A 6,593-nucleotide genomic window follows, 5' to 3' on the forward strand; every position below is an offset into this window, starting at 1 on the left:
ACCTTTTGCTGTCAACCCCACCCCAGTCACAACACAGCTAGATGACCCCAAGGTGACCCCACCAAATCCACGCCACCTCCTTTCTGGTCTGAACTCTTAGAGAAGTAGCTGCATAGATACTAGGTTTTGTTTGAGCTGCCAGGAAAGGAACCTAAGACCTTGTTCATACAAGGCAAGTGCTCTACCATTGAGTTACGTCCCCAAAGAGGAAAGAATTCAGTGTATGCGGACTTAACCGTGTCACAGGAGTTTGGGGCTCTCCCAAGCTCCAGTGTTACAGATGAGGCAACTGGCTCGAAGAAGTCAAAACGCCTTGCTTAGTTGCCCTTGGCTATGGCTAGAATCCTGGGTCGTGTCACTACTAACCTAGAATGTCAGAGCCTTTGGGCAGATGTGCTCCAGATGTGTCCTATTTATCTCATCCCCAACCCCCCCCCCACCCTTGCCTCTCTCAGCTAGAGAGTGGCAGTGGGCCAGGATGCTCCCTTGATAGCCAACTGCTTTGGGCATCTCTGGGGACGGAGTGACCTGTCCTCTCAGGCAAGACAGTATAGAGAAAGGTGAGAGCCAAATGCCTTTACAGCTGCGAAGTCCAGGGGTCAAGACGTTCCCCCAGCCGGGAGATGTAGCCGTTGACAGCAAGCATCCCTCTCCTGAGTAGTTCTGAACGGCTTGGGAGCAGAAAGGCCAAGGAGAGATTTGACAGTCACAAGACGCAAGGGAGGGCTTTCTATCCCCACGAGGGGAGAGACAAGTGGATAAAGAATCATTTGAGGTCTTTGGAACAGTGCGGAGCCACAAGCCTTGCTATGAACCTGTGAAGACGAGGGGGCAGGCGGGGGGGTGGTGCAGGAGGGTGAGAGTTCCAGGAAGCCGCTTGGCATACAGATCTGCCAACCAAAGCATCCCTTCTGACCTGCGGACTGTGGTGTTTTTGAAACTGTGTGGGCTGGATGGGTAGCAGGCCAATGAAATTTTATCAGCCTTGGTCCTTGGTAAGACAGGCATTGGGTTCTCCGTACATTGCTGGCAGGGGACAATGTCTACCAAGGACCTGGTGTCGGTGACCTGCTGAAACTCGGGGTCTAAGAACCATTCTCAGAGTGTGACACCATTTCTCCAAGACCCCCTGGAAGGGCAGCATTGTGGTTCACGTTGGAAATTACCAACCTACAAAGAGGGCTTCCATTTTATCCACACTAACCACCTTGGTTCTTTCCGCCATCCTCACACTGAATGCACACCTCTTGTGGAGAACATTTTAGCCATCTTAAAAAAAAAATCATGTCACCAGGAGGTCTTGCTGTTGAGCTAAACATCCTCTCTCCTGCTAACTTTGTGTAAGATACCTTTGACAGGTGGGTTACGGTGACAACTCCGTCCTCCAGGGTCTTACCTGTCCCTTGTCTATCAAGAGAGACTTCTGGTGCCTTTTGTGTCCAAAGCCAAAGCTGCTCGCGCTCTCTCTCTCTCTCTCTCTCTCTCTCTCTCTCTCTCTCTCTCTCTCTCTCTCTCTCGCTGTCAGTGCCCCGTGTACGGGACATTTTCAAAACCCACACCAAAGGGTCTTATTACGGGATCCTTCTTTCCGCATCACAGTATAAAGTCTGTATTGGTCCTCACACAGCCAAGGGTAACTTTAGAATGGAGGGAGTGGCTGACCCTGGCTCTGCCAGATAAGGGCTTACAATGGGTCTTTTTCTCCAGGTAGCAGAAGGTGAGGTAACTCAGCTCCACAGAGCCCACTCAGTGCTCTGTATTCTGCTGATCCCTCTCCACAATTCCTCCTCCTCCTTTTTCTTCTCCTCCTCCTCCTCTTTCTTCTTCTTCTTCTTCTTCTTCTTCTTCTTCTTCTTCTTCTTCTTCTTCTTCTTCTTCTTCTTCTTCTTCTTCTTCTTCTTCTTCTTCTTCTCCTTCGCCAGGCAGGGGCTCTGTTCTGCGGAACCACACCTCCGATTCCTTAATTTCTAACAAAAGCTGTGGACTGGCCACTCCTGAAAAGGTGGCAAGATAGGTCAAGGGACAGTCAAGATGTCTCCATTCTTGTCTGTGACTAAAATCAGACAGGAAACTGTGTGCCCTGTAGATAAAGGAAGGCTGGGGCCGGGGAAATGACCTCAGATGTGTTTGTATTGCTATAAATCCTTCGGTGGGGAAAACGTTTGATGCAGTTAGAATGAGGTGAAAGGGCAAATTTATAAATCATGTATCATTTGCATGGGTGACGTGAGACACACCCTTGTTGTGGGAAGTGATACTGAAGCTATGTTTACTAGGTGAGAAATGCCTGGCTCAGGATGAAGGCGGAGAAGGGTGTCCTGCGGTGCTGCAGAAGGAAGGTGTGCTCAATGTAAACATTGGTGCACCTGTTACCTTGAACAGTGCAGCCCCCGAGAAGCCAGCACAGATGTGAGAGCGGATGCTGCCTAGGTCACTCACCATGATGTTAGGAGTGGGTGGGTCTCTCTCCTTGGGAGCATGCAGTGAGCTGGAAGGCTCCAGGGTCTCTCCACAGAGCCCGACCACAATACAACTTCTGTTGGGGTCAGAAGGAAGTGGACTGACATAGTCATCTGTTTTGGGTTATAGTCATTGTCATTATTTTTTAAAATAAGCAAACAAGCAAATTAAACTGCCAAAGAGCTTCCAGGATGTCTGAAAGGGAACAGGCACTCCTCAGGCCACAGGAAAATAATAAGGGCTGAAGCTCTGTGTCCCAGCTTTGGCTGGCAGAGTTCAGGGCTGTCTCTTTTCTGTGTCCTCAAGCTTAAAGTGCAAGGGTTGGACATGGGCAATTGGAAAATGGTGTGCACTCACCCAGCAAGCATGAGGACTGGGCACTGTCCCCAGCACCACAAAGTAAAATAAAACTAAACAGAAGAAGAAAAGAAACAACAACTTGGATTAAAATAGCTCTGTTTTCCTACATCATGGATACCTTTAAAAGTACAAAATTATGACAAGGGCATGAAAGATGCTGGCACAAAAACAGGGGGCAGTGAGCGATCTAGCAGAGCAACTTAGCTCGTCAAAGTAAGTAAGATCTTATATATAACGTGTATAGTAAACGTTTTATAGATATGTTTTCGTGTCAGAAATGCCTCTAATATACATTTCCTAGAGCAGTTTTAAAAAGACCTATTTTTATATTTTTGTTAATTTTTTAATCATGTGTGGGAATAGGCCAGAGTCATTGGAGCCTGTGGGGCTGGAGTTACAGCCATTGCCAGCTGCCATGGGGGCAGAGACCCAAACTCAGGTCCTCTATCAGAGCAGTGCACGCTCATCACCCCTGAGCCATCCCTCTGGCCCTAAGTCAGTTGGCAGGCCCAGAATTCCCCTACACCTCTCGTCCTCTACAGCTTCCCCTCTTCCTACCTTGCTTGGGATGTAGTGAGTTTGCTCATGGGTGCGACAGCAATGTTGCTTAGAAGACAGTTTGAGGAGGTAGAAGCAGGCGGATCTCTGTGAGTTCGAGGCCAGCCTAGTCTACAAGAGCAAGTTCCCAGGACAGGCTCTAAAACTACATAGAAACCCTGTCTCAAAAAACCAAAAAAGAACCAGAAGACAGTTTGAGAAAGTTCAAGGTTGGAAATCTTTAAAGACCCCTTTGCCATCTCTGGAAAAACAAAGAACCCCCCTTCCAAAGGGCTTTCTTTCAACCTGAGCAGAGGCAGCCACCTTGTTGCTGACCCACATCCCCAGTCCTGGAAACCTTAAGTAATTATTAAACCCCCAATAGCAGATCATTCAGCAAAAAGCATTTTCATTCCCATGGCATCCTATTTGAGTCACGTAATAACCCCATGAGTCGGCCACTCTCATCTGAAACACAAGAAAGCAAATCTAAACACAAGGTAAACAGAGAGAGGAGAACAAACTTCCTGGTGTCCAACCCTGGTCTCTTAATGGGCCACATAGCTCTTGCGTGACTATCCTCTGAATTGGAAGCTCCTCTGAGGGGCTGGAAGCCCAAAGAAAAGAAATCCTATTTTAGAGATCAAAGAAACTTGATCCCCATTACCAAAGAACACACTGAAAATAGAATGTATTAGGAAGGAGGTTGAATAGATCCATGAACAAGTCCATGATACATTATTAAAAGCAAGTTTCTATCATTGGAACCTGCTCCTATGGGCAGCCATTGCTTCCTCATGCCTGTGTAGGAGAGAGTCCCAGGCTGGGCACATCCAGACCTGCCTGCAGCCAGTACAGAGCCACTTTCCTTTTCCTCAGAGCGCCGTGCAGGGACCGTGAGAGGAACTGAAGATAATCCACCAGTCTCAAACACTAACGTTCTGTCTTAGTCTTTACTCACACATTCCTGCAGGGTTTATAGACTTCATATTACAGCTCACAGACAAATTTGCTTGCCACTTACTTGGGGGGCAAGGTGACATTATTAATTTGATATGTCTTTATAATTACGCTACCACCCCTCCTAATACTATACAGTACCACACCAGGCTGGTGTGCTGAATGGCACTGTTCCTCCATTTTTGAACATAATTATTTCCAGTGTCACATAGTCAAAAAAGTATATTAGACCAGGCTTGATGGGTGTGCTCTTGAGAGTTCAAGGTCAGCCTGAGCTACATAGCCAGTCTCAAAACAAACAAACAGAACCCAGAGTTTTAGAACTATTGTAATCATATGTGGAATTTTGAAACTTATTATTCTGAGATTAAAGATTCAGGGGAGTCACTGCTCCAGGAGAATAACCTGATGTTTTACTTTTAATTTTTTGTCATTTCGGGCTTACTAGGGGCTGGCAAGAATAGTGCAAAGCCCTCTGGGGCAGCCTGGTGAGCCATCCTCCGTCGGCATCACCATTGCTAGGGGCTCTTTCCTTACTTGCCTTTGCCACACCTATTGTTTCTCAGGGTGTGTGTGTGAGTGTGCAATTCACACACCTCGTCCAGCTGGCCAGTGCAAGTGCCCAGTCTAGATGGAGGTCTAGACAATCTACGATGCGTTAACGTCTAAGGAGATAGGAACAAACGTCTGCTCCCCTTAGACACCTTACTGAGGACGGACACAAGAAACAATCCCACGAGTCTAGTTTGGAGAATTAAACAATGAGTTTAACTAGGGTTACTTAGAGGAGTGCGGGTGAGGGGTGACCTATGGGAGCACGGTCAGCCATATCACAGGACAAAGTCCCTGTCACTACAGTATCTGCTAATAGCCCCTACATCTCTGGGAGAACGGGCGCAGGGTGGGAGATGCAGGGCTGTGAGCCTTGCATCTTGGTAGGATCTGACTTCAAGGCAGGACCAGCCATGACATGCCATGAGGGGCACTGCCCCACGGTATGCTCCGAAAACCCCAGCTGAGGTTTCTCTCATTTATTCTCGAAAACTGCATAGTCTCCGTTTAACAGGAGGCCCCTTTAGACTTCAGTCATAGTCACACGGCCAGTGTCTGGCCCACGTCTCTTTCCTTGGGCTTTTCTCAGAATCACATCCTTCTTACTTAGTGCTTAGTGTCATCCTGGTCTCTGTCAGCTGTCCACTGCCCTCTGCCCTCCACAGGTGACCCCCACTGCAGAAGCTGACCTTACGGACTCTTCTTACCTGTCACCAAGTTATCAGACTTGAATTTTATTTCTCTCCAGAGCTTCCAGGCAAGTTTCCCAGGACGTGCTGCCACCAAGATTCATTTTCTTTTTCCCACCCCACAGCAATCCTTTGACGAAAATCAAAGTGCCCATTGTCAGGGCATCAACTTCCCTTACCACTGGTTCCTGGGGCTCCCCTGAGGTCTGACAGGGGAAACAAACTCATAGATGGTAGAAACACAAAAGCCGAGATTTCTGGAGCTGTCAAGTTTTAGCTGGTTTCTATCCTTTGTGTGCAATTCAGCAAAGCTGGGGCTGCGATGACTATGGAGACCTCCTCCTCCCCACAGCTACTCCGCAGTCAAGAGTGACAAACCTAGGTCACTCGCTGAGTCTCTCTGCTGTGCAGACAGCTGCAAGGGAAGACTACTAAACTGGACTGTTGGGCGACTTGGTGCCCCGGGACTGTTGAGGCTTTGTAGGTTGTGAAAGGGCCACTATAGGCCACTAGAATGGCAGTTTTCAGGAGCTTTCGTTGTGCCGCCTCCCGGGGAGGGCTTAGGGGAAGGAGGGCTTGTGATGGGATTTCGGAGGGCGACGCTGGAAAGAACTGCTCCAATCCTTCACTTTCCCCAATTCTCGGAGTGCTGTCAGCTGAAAAGTGGCCGGGAAGCGCCTCCACCCAGGAGAGCAGCAGGTCAGAGGTAGGGATAGCACCAACAGCCCTGACGTCATGTGCTTACTGTCCCAGTCACTCCCAAGCCAGCACAGCATCCACACGTCCTGAGGGGTAGTTACTTCTTCAAATTCCAGACGAAGTCCCTAGTCGGGCGGGGCTGTTTAGAACTATAAACTTATGGTCAAGACGGGGACTTGGAGCAGCCGGTCCTGAGAGTCCCTTTTAGGCCTTTGAGACCAGGATATTAAAACAGGATGAATCTTAAGTCCCTTCCAACTTTGAAAATTCCTGTGATTCGATGACATCAGTACGGTGAATAATCAAGCTGGCGCCCAGCCAAGACTGGCTGTGCTC

Source organism: Alexandromys fortis, unplaced genomic scaffold, assembly GCF_014885135.2.
Source record: "Alexandromys fortis isolate MF-2015 unplaced genomic scaffold, M_Fortis_MF-2015_v1.1 scaffold_55, whole genome shotgun sequence".
NCBI classification, from domain to species: Eukaryota; Metazoa; Chordata; class Mammalia; order Rodentia; family Cricetidae; genus Alexandromys; species Alexandromys fortis.